The 15,631-nt window shown below is 56.1% G+C and overlaps 1 long non-coding RNA gene across 1 annotated transcript; it reads right to left on the bottom strand.

The window, feature by feature from the left end:
- Positions 1-608: 608 nt before the first annotated feature.
- Positions 609-3,932, bottom strand: LOC119256306 (uncharacterized). Its single transcript, XR_005127698.2, has 3 exons — positions 3,711-3,932; positions 3,259-3,322; positions 609-691 (listed from the first exon to the last, which is right to left on the bottom strand). It is a non-coding gene; the product is annotated as an uncharacterized LOC119256306 (long non-coding RNA).
- Between the last annotated feature and the right edge of the window lie 11,699 nt (positions 3,933-15,631).

Below are 15,631 nucleotides of genomic sequence, written 5' to 3'. Positions count from 1 at the left end.
GGGGGAGGGGGCGCTTCCTAAAGATTCCATCTCCTCTGAAGGAGGAAGAACAGGACGTGGGGCTTAGACGCTGCCTTCTTTCTCCTACTTTAATGCCATAAAAAAAAAGCAAACAAGATTTTAAATTATGCAACATTCCCCAAAGAGCACTGTATAGTCTCCTGTTGCTTCTAGACCGAGTTACCAAGTTTATGTGACTTAGAACAGCACAGGATTGTTCTCTAACAGTTCTGGAGGTCAGAAGGCTAAAATGAAGGCGACAGCATAACTGCTCTTCTGGAACCTTCAGAGAATTATCTGCTTCCTGACTTTGTCCAGCTTCCAGAGACCACCTGTCTTCCTTGGCTCATGGTCCCTCCTTCCATCTTCTGAGTGTACATCCCTCCCCGCTCTGCTTCCGCCCTCACATCCATCTCCCAGCTCTGATGCTGACCGCGCCCCCCCATCTCTGTCTTCTGAGACCCCTCATGATTTTACATTGGGTGCTCCCCATCTCTAGGTCCTTAACCACATCTGTGAAGCCCCTAACCCACCTACAGTAGCACATCCAGAGGTTCTGGGGATTAGGACAGATCAACGTCCTTGGTGGCTGTTATTCACCTACCGCAAGTGTGAGATGTCAGATCGTGGCCCTCTGTGTCCACCTCCAAGATCAAACAGATGCTAAGATTTTGCCTTGTTTTCTTCAGAGCTGTTTTTAAGAAAAATAAAACATGACAGAAATGTTTCTCTCCTCCTTCTCTGTTCAGCAGTGACCACTCCTCCTGAGGCTCGTGGAAACCATCCCAGGTGTCCTTGGCTGCATAGAACAAATGCATTTCTAAGCAGGATGGCACCATTTTTGAGTGATTTGAAACTTGATGTAAAAGGAATTGCTGTGTGTATGTGCTGCAGCAATCTGCTTTTCTTCCTTTTTTTCTTTTTTAAAGATTTATTTACCTATATAAGCACTGGGTACGGTCAGAAGCATGGGAGGGTGAGAGAATTCACCAGAGCCAGAGCGGGGAGCAGAGCAGGCAGAAGGATGGAAGTACACTGCTGAGGGGAACAGCGGGCGGCAGGAGAGATCTCTCGCGCCATGTGGGATCCTTGCCAGTGGCCGGGGATCGAACCGGTGCTCCAGAGACTACAGGCAGCCTTGCAGCCCAGCGCTCAATCGCTGCGCCACCAGGGGAGGCCCTCTTTTTTTTTTTTTTTAAAGATTTTGCCTTCTATTTTTGCATAGAAGAACTGGGATGCAGGCCAGAGATACAAGGGGGAGGGGTGAGAGGATTCACCAGAGACAAAGTGGGGAACAGAACAGGCAGAACTGCTGAAATACACTGCTGAGGGGAGCAGCGAGTGAGACAGGAGAGGTTTGCTCTGCCATGTGGCTTGCTTTCTGGCCGGGGATCGAACTCATGCTGCAGTGGCTGCGGGGAGCTTCATAATGCTGAGACTTAACCTCTTGTGCCACCAGGGAGGCCCCAGATTTACTATTTTTTAAAAAACGAGTTTTCGTCCATGTTTTCCAGTCACTCTGCTCTGTTCCGAATCTTTTCTTGATGTTAGGCAGTTGGGACCTTTCCTCCACCTTGACCCTGAACAGCAAATCCACGCAGGAGCTTTCTGTGCTCTGCAAGGTAGCACCCCTGCCCCGCCAACCTGCCAGTTGCCTCTCTGTGGAGTTCCCCAGATCCATATGGCCCTCTGCCACCCTGGCCTCTGTGCTGGCCCTGGCAGAGCTTTTCCCTTTACTGAGCACCCCCATCCCCACCCTCACCTCCCACCTGCCACCCCTCTATCTCCACCCCCTGCCACTTTTCTGATGGGTGACTGCAGTGGGTTAACTGGAGCTCCCTCGGCGCTGGGCAGTACCGCTGAGCTACCTGGTCCTCATCACGAGCAATTCCTCTGCCTGCTGCCCCTCAACACCCAGAAATGGTGTCCTCCTGAGCCGCGTCCAACCACCGTTTTCTCGGCTCTCGGCTCTGGGCTCTGACCCGGCAGCCTGTCGAAACTGGGATACAGCCACTGACTGTGTCACCGAGACTAAGCGGTGAAGTTGGCCTTGGCCTTTCAGAGCACAAAAGAGGGAGAAAAGCTTTTCTAAACTTCTCTGAGACTTGCTTTCACAGACACAGCAGACCCTGGAGGCTTGTGCAGCGACCTTGAGCTGAGCTCCAAGGCCGTTAGAGCAGGAAGACAGGGACGCGGAGGAGGGGGCTCCCCAGGCCAGGGGCCACCAACCGACACACGACACCGGAAACTCCAGTCACCTGGCGGAAAGCCCGCCCCGCAGCGTAGCCTTGTCCCCATGGCTCTGCCCTTAGCCCACCCTCCACCCAATAAAATTTAACTCCTCGGCTCTCACCCCTGGTCCCCATAATGACCTAACCTCATCCCCTTTCTCAGTCAGGGAGGCAGAGCAGAGTTACCTCCTTGCCCATCCATTCCCAATAATGTTCCTTTCTTGTCTCAAAGGCCCTGCTGTGGGGATCTGGTCTCGCCGCTTGGGTAGAGCCCACTGTTCTGGAACACACGCCACCATCCTGGATAGTCCCTGGCCCCCAGCAGCCACGGCCTTGCCCGGGATGCGTCCCTGAGAAAAACGGGATTGAGGGAGCACTTCCCAGGGCGACCAGCCACCGGCTTCCAGGGGAACACTGAGTGCGGCCAGACGTGTCCCCGTCACCTCTACTGGGGGGCCGTGGCTGCGGGTGCATCTAGGGACCGACATTTGCACATTTTAGCTTTTGGGCCGAACCCCTTGCCCAGGGGTGCGTTAGTAGCAGCCCCGTCCTAATAATCATAAACTAATGGTGAACGGCCCTCGCATGCCCACCCTTGAGAAGGAGCTGGGAGTTCACACCGGCCAGCGGGCAGGAGGCTGCTGGCGTCCCGGCGACCTCTAAAGAGTGCGCAAAGGTCCGCGTGGCTCCCGGCTGGAAGCAGCTTCCCAGAGAGGAGCCCAGACCAACAGCGCCCAGGGGCACCCGCCCTCGCCGGCCTCCTCACAGGCTACGGGAAGCACGAGATGCCCGCCAGGTGCCCGGGGCAGAGTGTCAAGCCAACCCCAGAGGAAATCCCCCAGAAACCCAGGCAGTTGAAATCCTTCCTCAAGGGCTTGGTTCCCAAAAACAAGGGTTTCCTAATGGAGCTCAGAGGGCGTCCTGGGCGGCCACCGGGGCCGCTCCCTGGGGGGTTGGCGGGGCTGGGTTGTCCGTGGCCTCTAAGAGGACAGGGAGGTTCATGGTCACAGCCGGCGCAGACACTCACCTGCAGCTTTTGCAGATTCTGGTCTCTGGCTGGGGAGTCATCTCGTTGGAAATCAGGCTGTCAGCTAGAAATGAAGATAGAGTTTTTTTGAGATTTGCTCAAATCAAAGTTTTTCTTCATCAAAAATGACATCCCAGGGCCTCCCTGGTGGTGCAAGGGGTAAGTCTCAGCACTCGAAGCTATGGGCAGCCACTGCAGCACGAGGTCAATCCCCGGCCAGCGAGCTACCCACGTGGCGCAGCAGACCTCTCCTGTCTCCCCGCTGCTCCCCTCAGCGGTGGATTTCAGTAGATCCGCCTGTTCTGCTCCCCACTCTGTCTCTGGTGACTCCTCTCACCCCCTGCACCTCTGGCCTACACCCCAGTTCTTGTATGTATAAATAAATAAAATAAATCTTTAAAAAAAATGAAATCCCACTAGTCAGCGACGCTTCATAGTTCCCGGCAGCACACCTGTCAGAGACCGTGGGGCAGGCCCTCTCCACCCTTAATGCTGTGAGCGGAGCAGTGGGGTCCATCCCTGCGCTGCCTTGGCACCGCCTTCCTGGTAAGGTGGTTAAGCAGCAAGGCCCAGGGATCCTCTGGCCTCACTAGCCCGTCTGGCTGTGTCGAAAGATCTGCAAGAGAGGGCCTCTCATCCCTCACCGATGGTGACCATGTGCATTTCTTCTCAAGGCTACATGCCCTCACTTCAGTTGGTAGCTAGAAATCAGCCTGGTGGGAGTATGTGCACCACAAAGTTGGCAAACACTCTATCACTCAGGGCTCTTTGCTGGGTGGCAGGGAGGGGAGCGCTTAGAAGAGTATCTGGGAAAAACAAGAGACACCAGAAACAGTTACGGGTGCAGAGTGGGCCTGGAGAGCAAGGGTCTTGGAGAGAGGTTTTTCTTTTTCTTTCTGAATTTTCATAATTATTTTTTAATTATGCATAATTATTTTTTTAAAAAGAGAACTTTCTTGTTAAGAACAAAGGCTTCCTGCCGTGTCTGTTAATCCCACACCATTAACTGGAAACTGCCTGGAGCCCGGCTGTCTGGGTGAGGCGGACATCAGAGCCCAGAGAGGGGTCCTCATGGTGCCCCAGCAGGACAGTGGGGTGGGGGACTGGGTGGAGTGCACCAGCTGGCAGGCCTTCTAGAACTTCTGCCAAGTCAGAGAGGAGAGCTGAAGTAATGCCGGACCCTGAGCCAAGATGTCAGGCCGAAATTCCAGTCACCAAATTCTAAGGACCAAGCAGAAAAATGGGTATGAAGATAAGAGCTCCCACAGGTGTAACAGCGGAGGTGGGGGACAGTGGAGGTGGGGGACAGTGGAGGTGGGGGACAGCAGAGGTGGGGGTGCTTGATACAAGGGCAGTGGCACAGGAGGATATTTACAGGGTGGGCTGCAGATGGTTTTTGAGGCCATTCCTGAGACTGTTTCTTCTATAGCTTACATGAAAAGGGGACCCGGGCTCTGCCCAGAAGGGAAGGAAGGCAAACTGGGGCAGAGAGGGGACAGGCACAGACAGGCTCCCAGCCTGGGGAAAGGGCCCCACCTCTCCTGCTCCCTGGGGAGTCGCCACCTGCAGTAAACAAGTCCCAGGGAATGAAGCAGGGCTCCAGGCGTAGTCCAGGAACCTCAGCATGCTCTAGGGAGGACTCCAGAGGCCTGTTCTGAGTCTGGGCAGGGATTTCATAGGAGTTTGGAGGGTTCCAGAAACTCTGAGCAGAGATAATGGGGCACCAGGGTGGCCATCGCTAGGAAAATCCCCCCAAAATGCAGCTGGATGCAGGATCTGGAGGGCAGCCCTGAGAAAGGCTGGTAGGACCTCACAGATGCGGGGCCTGGGGGAGCATGCAACCCCTCCCTGTGGGCTGGATGCTTGAGGCAGGAGACTCTCCAGGAAAGGGGACATGGGGGACAGGAGCATCCATGTGCCGGAATGCCAGGAGGCTGGGGGAGGGACTGGGTGATGGAATGGCCGCTCCCCTGCCAACAGGCAGATGCCAGTCTGTACCCTGCAGGACCCTCAGATGTTTCCCAGCCCCACCTACAGAGTAAGCCGCGCCCTGCAAAGTTCCCTCCTGGAGGCACCCTGAGCATCTTTTTTTTCTCTTTCTTTTATTTAAACAGAGGTGTAACTGACATACATCATCTTAGTTTCAGGTGGAGAACGTGATGTGACATTTGCATCCACTGCAACGTCATCACCAAATTCGTCTATTTATCATCTTTTTTCTTCCCACTGTCCCTTACAGCCCTTTGACCATTCTCCTGCCTCCTCTCTCTTAACTTCAGAAATCTCATTTCATTTATTAGCGTCTGTTAGTGTTTATAAGTATTTTTGCCTTGTCGAATCATCCACCTTCTAACTGTCCAGTATTTGTCTTTGGCATCCTGACATGCTTCACTGCACGCAATTCCCTCCAACTCCTTCCATTCAGCTGTGAACAGTAACATTTCATCCTTCCCACTGGCTGACTAGTATCCCATGGTGGACAGAACACGCCTCCTTGATCCAGTCGTCTACCAGTGGACCCTTAGGGTGTTTCCATGGCCGGCTACTGCACTTAATGCTGCAATGAACACTGTAGAGCGTGTACTTTTTGAGTTGCTGGTTTCATTTGGGTGGATGGCTGAGAGCAGGATCGCCGAATCATATGGTATTTCCATTAGGTTTTTTTTTTTTTAATTTTTAGTTTTTTTAAGTTAATTCCAGATTGCTTTCAAAAATGACTGCACAGGGGGCTCCCTGGTGGTGCAAGGGGTTAAGCACAGTACTGTGAAGCTATTCACAGCCTCTGCCACGGAGCAATCACCGGCCAGGGAGCTACCCACATGGCGCAGCAGACCTCTCCTGTCGTGCCCGCTGCTCCCCTCAGCAGTGTGTTTCAGTCAGTCTGCCTGTTCTGTTCCCCACTCTGTCTGGTGAATCCTCTCACTCCCTCACCTCTGGCCTGTACCCCAGCTCTTGTATGCATAAATAAAATAAATCTTTAAAAAGAAATGACTGCACCAGCCCACGTTCCCACCAACAACTTAATAGTGCTCCTCTTTCCCCACATCATCTCCAGGACTTGTGGTGTTTCTTAAATATGTGCCTTCCTCCAGGCTGTGAGACGGCACCTCACTGTGGTTTTGACCTCCATCTCCCTTATTAAAAACAATGATCAACATTTTTCAATCTATTGGCCGTCTGAATTTCCTCTTCAATTAATTGTCCATTCAGATCTGCTGCCCATTAACGATATTTTTGTAGCGACTTTCAAAGTTGTAACGCCATATTGTTATCCCCATGACTTATTCATTTTTTCTTTTTACAGGAGATATTTATTTAAAGTAATACATTTGCAGCTCAGATAAGTTCTAAATTGTACATTCCAGGTTTAAGCGGCTTCATAAAAATTCTTTGAGGACAGCTGCAGTCACAGATTTCGACTGCAGGATTATTTCTTTGCTCATTCTTCTCTCTCTTTTCTTTCCTGAATAACTTTCTTCAGATATGGTTCAAGGTGGAAGTTTTCCTCCTCATATTTCGTTCACTGCACTTTAGGCTACACCTGCTACCTAAAGATCACGTCCAGGGCTCTCTTAATACGAAACATCCTGTCATAAAGGTTCTTAGGAAGTTTTCTTGCAGCTTCTTCTTTTTTTTAAACACAATTTTTGACACCCAGTAAGTTTTCTTTTTATTTATTTATTTATTTGTTTGTTTGTTTGTTTGTTTATACATGCACTGGGTATAGTCAGAAGCGCGGGAGGGTGAGAGAATTCACCAGAGCCAGAGCGGGGAGCAGAGCAGGCAGAAGGACCGAAGCACACTGCTGAGGGGAGCAGCGGGCGGCAGGAGAGGTCTGCGCGCCATGTGGGACCCTCCTCCGGTGGCCGGGAGCAGCCGGGGATCGAACTGGCGCTGCAGAGGCTGCGGGCAGCTTCGCAACCCAGCGCTCAACCGCTGCGCCACCGGGGAGGCCCTTCTTTTTTTTTTTTTATTTTTTTTTAAGATTTATTTATTTGTATAAGAAGCAGGGTACCGGTCAGAGGTTTGGGAGGGTGAGAGAATTCACCAGAGAGAGCAGGGAGCAGAACAGGCAGACGGGCTGAAGACACTGCTGAGGGGAGCAGCGGGCGAGGCAGGAGAGGTCTGCCACGGCATGTGGGTTTCTCCCTGGCCGGCCGGGAATTGAACCGTGCTGCAGAGGCTGTGGACAGCTTCACAGTGCAGCGCTCAACCCGCTGCGCCACCAGGGAGGCCCTTCTTCTTTTTTAAAAAAGATTTATTTTATTTATTTATGTATACAAGAACTGGGTGTATGCTGCAGAGGCTGCGGGTAGCTTCATAGTGCTGTGTTAACCCCTTGCGCCACCAGGGAGGCCCCAATATTTCACTCTTTATCACAGCTTAGTAGTATTCCATTAGAGATATATCATCATTTATTGCTTGATGATAGGGATACATTTCTGAGAAATGTGTCATTAGGTGATTCTGGTGTTGTGTGAACACCATAGAGTGTAATTACAAACACCCAGGTGGGACAGCCCACCACACACCTAGGCTCCCTGGCACAGCCTGTCGGGACCACCATGGTATATGAAATTGTCAGTGGGACTGAAATTCTAAGCGATGTGTTCATGTTTCTAGTACATCTTTATTCATTCCCCTATCGATGGACACTTTATTTCCGTATGACCCCTTTCTTTCTAACTTGCTGCTAAAGTCCTTCAATTTTTGATACATTAGACACATGAATCTCTTATCACTGCCACAGTATTTTTCCTAACCCCGCCCATACTGCTGAGACTTGAACCCCCCTAAAATGCTGCTGGCCTATTGCTTAGTTATAGACACCCCCAAAAGGCTTGTATCAGTTACAGGTAATTAGGTAAACTAAGTCAGCTTCTGCTGACATTTGCTGACCGTGTGTTGAATGCTAAGTTCACATGGACCTCACTAAGTCCTAATAGGCAACCAATTCAGTGACTTGAAGGCACGTGATATAGCTAACTCACCTCACAAGCCTGTGTGGGAGCCAGGCCCCATCATGAGATATTCAGAGGAAGGCCTGCCTAGCCTGTGACCCATTTTACCAACCCTGAGTCTTGCTGTGGGCCGTGCTGAGCTCTTAGGATGTTGAGAGGGCCTGGCCCTGAGGGGAGGAGTCAGGCGCATGACTGTGGTGCCACTATAGGCTGTGGGCCCCAAGGACAGCCCTTTGACAGTATCTCTTGCACCTAGCAGGAACCCAGCACTTAGTAAATACTCAATAAAAAATTAGCAATGGAGCTTCCCTGATGGTGCAGAGGTTAAAGTCACATGGCTATCAAGCTATCACCAGCCACTGCGGCATGAGTTCGATCCCTGGCCAGGGAGGTGACCCACATGGCACAGCAGACCTCTCCTGTCTCACCCGCTGTTCCCCTCGCAGTGTATTTCAGTCAATCTGCCTGTTCTCTCACCCCCTCTCCATACATCTGGCTGATACCCCAGTTCTTGGATGCATGAATAAAATAAATCTTCAAAAAAAACAAAAGATGGGACATGGGCGTGCCCATGTCTTTTTATCATCAAGTGCGGCTCCCGCTTGCAACTGTGGCTTCTGCTGCGTGGACAGGCGGGATCTGGCTGTGTGTGGCTCCCACTTACACTCTGTCTCCGCTCAGTGGAGGCTATCTTGGGTAGGGCAGGTGGCATCTGGCCATGTGCAGATCAATATTTCCTATTCCCTTTTCTCTCTCTCAGCTCTCCCTTTTCTTAGCTCCCTATGGAAATAAACCCTCTCTCGGTGTGTCTGCTTTTGGACCTTGTCCAGTGTTCTAAGACTCACGGGTGAGGAATCACTAACTGGGTCATTCTCTTTTCCCTGGGTATTGCCCCATAACAGTTCCTCAGGAACTCGCCCTGGCCACAGGCAGTCCACACATGGCAACTTGCCTCTTCAAAGTCAGCAAGGGAGGAGGCAGCCAAGCAAGACGGTCGTTACAATCCAGGTCATGTGATCGCATGTCTATAGTCATGGCTGTCCCATCACTTTTGCCCTACTGGGTTAGTAGAAGGCCCAGTTACACTCAGGGGAGGGACTTATACAAGGGCACGAGGGAGGGTCACGGGGCGACCCCAGACTCTGCCCACCACAGGACCTCATCAGATAGGAACTGTGAGTTGCCTGAAACACTCCTTTCAGCCATCAAAGTCCTCACTGTTACGTAGAGGCAGGGTCTCCCCGTGAGCACAGGAGACAGTGATGACAACTCCCCTGCCCCCACAGCGTCCACTACGATACTGAGACAGAGCCCCTGGCCTGGCACCAGCCCGGGGAAGAGGCGCTTTCCCTGAGAGGTCCGCCAATGTTGGCTTATCTAGGCACAGATAAGCAAGTGGGTAAATAGGAAATCAAGACACGTTACAGGATTCAGATGACTGCTGGAAGGCCCTAGAGTTTTCTACCGTCATAAAATTCTCCACTGACACATGTAATTAAAAAAAACCCCATAAACCAAATGTAATAGCCGCAGAGTAGGAACTAGGTCAGACGACTCCGTTAAGAGCGTGGCTCTTCTGTAGGAAAAATGTCTCCTAACTGCTAGCATCTGTTATTTCCCCAGCTACAGACAAGCCGTGCACATGAAGGCCGTTGGGAGATACGGCTAGTGTGGCACAAGGGCCTGGGCTGCGGGTCCCACCGCCTGGGTGGGCTCCCCCGGACCGGCGTCTTCCGGTGTGACCTCTGCAAGTTGCTTCACTTCCCATAACGGCAGTAAATGCTAATCCTGTGTGTGCTGTGCGCAGGGCTCTTTATACATATTCAGTTCTTAGAAATTCATTTCAAGGGGCCTCCCAGGTGCCGCAAGGGGTTCAGCACAGCACTGTGAAGCTGTCGGCAGCCCCGGTTCCATCCCTGGCCAGAGGGGTGACCCACAGGGCACAGCAGACCTCTCCTGTCTCCCCACTGCTCCCCTCAGCAGTGGATTTCAGGCAGTCTGCCTGTTCTGTTCCCCACTCTGTCTCTGGTGGAACCTCTCATCCCCTGCCCCTCCCCTCTGGCCTGCACCCCAGCTCTTGCATGCATAAATAAACCAATCTTAAAAAAAAATAGAAATTCATTTAACCCATATAATCAGCTCCGAGCCTAGGCACCATTGTTACCCCACTTCATCCATGAGAAAACCGAGGGCCTGGAGGCTGCAGAGCAAGAATGTGGGGGCCGAAGGGTTAAAGGGTCAACGCGCCAACTGCGGATGGGAAGCTCCTGCCAGCAGAGTCTCTGGGCTGCTGCCCCGCGGCCAGGCCAGCCCCTTGGCTCGCCACGTGAACCACCTGTATTGATTAGGATCTTAGATGATGACTTTCACCCCCGTGCGGGTGTGGGGAGAAGGGGAAGCCAGAGTATCACCTGGGGATCTGGATGGCTCCCCGTTTACAGCCACCTTCACCCCAGTATCCCAGGAGCGTCTGGGGAGCCCAGTGTCTGGCGGTCCCCGTGACTGTGGAGGCGAGGGCAGTGCTGGGCGGGCAGCGGCACCCGCGCTGAGGGGCGCAGGGCGGGGGGGGGGGGCTCCCTACACGCGGGGACGAAGGGCTGGAGCGGGCAGGGCCGGGGCTGCCTCCCGCCCCGGGGCGGCCGGGGCAAGGGGAACGAGGGGGGCGCTTGGCCTCTGGGACCAGAGGACTTTCCCGAGAGGCCGAGCGCAGCCGCGCACCAGGCGGAGCTGAGGAACGCGCCCTTCCCGCCCTTCCCGAGCCGGGCCCCTCGCCGTCGGGAGCCCGGAGACCAGGCGGGGCGGAGCAGGGCGCTGGGCCGGCACCCCAGGAGTGAAGGGGCTCCCCCCCTCCCTGCCCCAGGTGGCCGGCTCCGCGCCTCCCGGGCCTGGGCGCTCCGGACTGCACTTGTCCGAGGCCCCCCCCCCCCCCCCGATCTGCACTTGTCCGAGGCCCCGCCGGTCGGGCAGGGGGGGGGCGGCGGCCCTGGATTCCCAGAGCCCCCTCCTCGCCCCGGCCGCTCCCCTTTTATGCCAGGCCGCCTTCTTCTGCCCAGGTGCCCCCCGCCCCCCGGGGCCCCGGGCTGAGAGCACCCCGCGAGTCTGGCTTCTCTGGCGGGGCCGCAGCGCCTCACGCCGCAGCCAACCGCGCGGCCGACTCTTCCCGCCGCCGCGGCCGGGGACGCGCGGGGGCGCCCGGGGCGCAGCCCCAGACGCCGTTCGCGCCCCCCGGGGTCCGCCGTGCCCGCCCGTGGGGGCCCGGGGCGCGGGCCCGTCCTCGCCCCCCCAGCGCGCGCCCCGCCCCCCGGGCCCCGCCGCGGCGAGGGTGCGGCTCCCCGGGCCCAGGGCTGTGGGGGCCGCGCGCCCGCGTTCCCCTCCGCGGGGGCTGCCCCTGGGGATCAGCGCGAGGCGCGTTCGCACCCGACGCCGGGAAGGCCGGGCTCGGGCCGCCGCGCCAGCCCCAGCCCCGCGCGGGCAGCCCCGGGGCCCCGATGCGCAGAGGCGCGGGCCGGCTCCCCGCGGGGCCTGGGGGCGCGTGTCCGGTGCGTGTTGAGGGGCGGGGGGCCCCGGAGGCGGGGGGCGGGGAGGCGCCTCCGCCATGCCCCCTCGGGCCCTGGAAAAACCCCGCGCGCAGGGAGAGGGGCCCGCGCCCCGGCACGGCCGGCGACGGCGGGAACAAAGGCGGCCGGGCGGATGCGGTCATGGAAAAATCCCAGCGGGGCGCCGGGGCGGGGGCGCCGCACGCCGGCCCAGCCACCCTCGCCCGCCGGCCGGGGAGGGGCGCCCGGGTCCCGAAGGCTGCGCGCCGGCCCGGGGCGCGGGGGGGCGGCACACGCGGCGCTGCGCGAGGCCCGGCGGCGGGGGGCCGTGAGGGGCGCGAGGCCCGGCGCTGCGGGGCGGCCGTGAGGGGCGCGCGGCCCGGCGCTGGGGGCCGTGAAGGGCGCGAGGCCCGGCGCTGGGGGGCGGCCGTGAGGGGCGCCGGCCCGGCACACGCGCGATGGCTGCGCGCTCGTGCGCCCGGACACGCGGGCGGCCCCCACCGGGGAAGGACAGGGCCCGCGAGGGGGCGCGATCTAGGGGGCTCCTGGGCCGGCGCCCGAGCAGAAAGCTGAACCCCAGGACTTGGGGCGGGGCCTGGAAGCAGCCCCGCCCCGCCGCCCCCCCATCTCGCAGGTGCGGGCGCGGGGCCTCGCGAGCGGCGGGGCCCCGTCCCCCCGGGCTGGAGTTTCCCGCCCCCGGCCCTGCGCGCCCCGGCCTGCTCCTGCGAGCCTGCCTGGAGACCGGGAGGCGGAGGCGGCGCGTGGTTTTGGTGCTGGCTCGGCTTTTCCTGTTGAAAAGGAAAGTGTGGGGCAACTTGGACCCAGTGACTCCCGAGGCCTTTTTCAGTTCTGACTTGGAAGAAGCCGCTGAACCCAGAGGCCATAAAAGGAGCTGGTGGGAACTGAGAAAACACTTGGTGCCTGCCTTGGCCCCAGCCGGAGGCTCTTCCCTGCGCAGATGTCTCCTTGTTAATATTTACTGCCTTCTGCCCTGGGGCCCCAGGGCTCAGCCTGAATGGTGAGGCCTCTGGGTGAGGAAGGATGTAGAATAGGACAGGACGCTGGGGACCCCCAAGCCAGCCTGGGAGCTGGGGACCTCCAGACTCCGCCCCATGGGGCGGCTTCTGAGTTGGGGTGTCAGCTGAGCGTCCCTGAAGGCCAGAGGGCCATGAAGCAGAGCCCACCACTTAAGAAGTTTCAAGTTCGGGCCTCCCGGTGGCGCAGCGGTTGAGCGCTGGGTTGCGAAGCTGCCCGCAGCCTCTGCGGCGCCGGTTCGATCCCCAGTTGCTCCCCGGCCACCGGAGGAGGGTCCCCCATGGCGCGCAGACCTCTCCTGCCGCCCGCTGCTCCCCTCAGCAGTGTCCTTCGGTCCTTCTGCCTGCTCTGCTCCCCGCTCTGGCTCTGGTGAATTCTCTCACCCTCCTGCGCTTCTGACCGTACCCAGGGCTTGTATAAACAAACAAACAAACAAACAAACAAATAAAAAAAAAAGTTTCAAGCTCAAGAAGGGACCCCATTAATGAGACTTGGCTGCTGGAATTGTTGGAACGGCGGGGAATTGGGTTGTGGTAGAGGGTCTGCACAGCAGAAGCGGGGACACTAACCACACACAGGGTCAAATGAGCTGGCAGCTACTTGTGGTCCCTTGGGAACTGCGGTTGGATTCAAATGACCCAGCCCACCTCTCCCTGGCTATTTGACTTTTTTTGATCTTAAGGCCTCAAATTCCTCATCTGTAAAATGGGAACAAGAGCTCCTCCACAGGGGCTTTGGGGGTATTGAAAACAGGTGTAAGGGCCTCCCTGGTGGCACAGGGGTTAAAGACACAGTGCTATTAAGCTATCGCCAGCCATTGCAGCATGAGTTCGATCCCCGGATGGGGAGGTGACCCACATGGCACAGCAGACCTCTCCTGTCTCGCTTGCTGCTCCCCTCAGCAGTGGATTTCAGTGGTTCTGCTCCCCACTCTGTCTCTGTGACTCCTCTCACCCTCCTGCACCTCTGGGTTACACCCCAGTTCTTGTATGCATAAATAAATCTTTAAAAAAAAAAAGAAAACGTGTATAAGACTGCGTCCCAACCTGCCTTTCCTCCTTTTCTACTTCTAAAAGTCCCTGGTCCGGGCTCACCCACTAGGACTCCTTCCAAGTCTCAGCTTCCCGTGAGCAGGTGGGGTCCAGGGGGAAGGCTGGGGAGCAGTGCCCCCTGGTGGTAGACACCGGGAGGGCGGGTCAGTCCGTGAAAACCCGCGGGGCTGGCATCTGACATGTCGGAGACTCCCATGGGCAGACGGTGGGTCTTCGTGGCGTTGCCTTCTGACTCAGTTTCCCCCCAGAACAGGCAAAGAGAATACTGCTGGTTCAGAGCCGCCCTTGTTCTGCTCTGTGGCTGCCCAGCTTCTCCAGCTTGAGCTGGCTTCTCTCACTTCTACCCTGAGGGCAATCCATGCACTTTCCATTTATACCGCACTTTATAGCTTAGAAAGCACTTTGACACACATTACTTGTCCCTGAGGTGTGTGCTTTCTGGGTGGTGGCGGTGCTAGATGCATAGAGGATGGGGTTTATAGTGGGGCTCCAGCAGGGTGGGCTGGTTTGGCTCCAGCTTGGTAACTGGAGTGACATTCAAAACAGTCAATAACCAGTAGAACAGGCAGGGACCAGTCAGAACAGACCTGGCCTTAGACACCAGCTACCACTAAAGGCTCGGGTGTACCTCCTGAAGATTCTGGAGTAACCTCAACTTCACTGGGCCTCTGTTTCTCCTTCTGCAATGTGGGCCAGGTAATCGTAAGCTTTCCATTTTAGGGGGCTCTTGTGGAGACGAAATTTGTGAATGCCTGAGAAGGTTTGAGAAACTAGTGTCTGGCCCAAAAAGAATTAGCTCTAATACTGGTCTTCCTTCTCTTGGACTCAGAACTGGGCGGACTGTGACTTTTAAAGCAGACTCCTGGGCACACATCCTGGCTCACCTCCCATCTGGCCTTTCAGTGTAGTCTCCACTGTCTGCACCTGCTCTGGTGGTGCCGGGAAGCAAGACCCCAAATAACTGCAGAAAGAAGTGTCAGCTCATTGATCCCCCACTGTTATTGCACATTTACTCAGTGCATGGCAGTGTGAACACCCAAACAGCCCCAGGGCTGGCCTTTGAGCACAAGCAGCAGACAGGCCACTGCAGTCAAGGTTCAAAGTAACATCAGGCCAAGGGGCAAAGCTGGACCCAACTGCAAGTGATGAGTCCACTCTCACCCCAGTAGCCAGAGTAAACCTTTAAACTGAAATTAAGGGCCTCCCAGGTGGCGCAGCGGTTGAGCGCTGGGTTGCGAAGCTGCCCGCAGCCTCTGCGGCGCCGGTTCAATCCCCGGCTGCTCCCCGGCCACCGGAGGAGGGTCCCACATGGCGCGCAGACCTCTCCTGCCGCCCGCTGCTCCCCTCAGCAGTGTACTTCGGTCCTTCTGCCTGCTCTGCTCCCCTCTCTGGCTCTGGTGAATTCTCTCACCCTCCCGCGCTTCTGACTGTACCCAGTGCATGTATAAACAAAACAAACAAACAAATAAATAAAATAAAACATGCCTCTAAAAAAAAAACAAAAAAAAAAAATAAACTGAAATTAAATGAAAAGCTCCCCTGCCTGCCCTACTTAAAGCTACCCCACTGCTCCCATCTTGTCAGAGGAACAGCTGCATTCTTCTGGATTCTTCTTCAAGGCCCTGCATTAGCTGGCCCAGCCTCTGACCTCATCTCCCATCATCCAGCTTCATGTTAGACTCACCTTTTGTTCCCTTGAATCCAACACCCCAACTGCCTTCCTAGCTGAGAGCCTTCGAATTGTCCTGGTTCATGCTTGTCCATCAAACTGTCGAGTGCTTGGCCGGGT

This window comes from Talpa occidentalis, unplaced genomic scaffold, assembly GCF_014898055.3.
Source record: "Talpa occidentalis isolate TD23 unplaced genomic scaffold, MPIMG_talOcc4v2.1 talOcc4.3, whole genome shotgun sequence".
NCBI classification, from domain to species: Eukaryota; Metazoa; Chordata; class Mammalia; order Eulipotyphla; family Talpidae; genus Talpa; species Talpa occidentalis.
The sequence above is the reverse complement of the archived record's forward strand: the minus strand, read 5'-3'. Positions and strand labels throughout refer to the sequence as shown.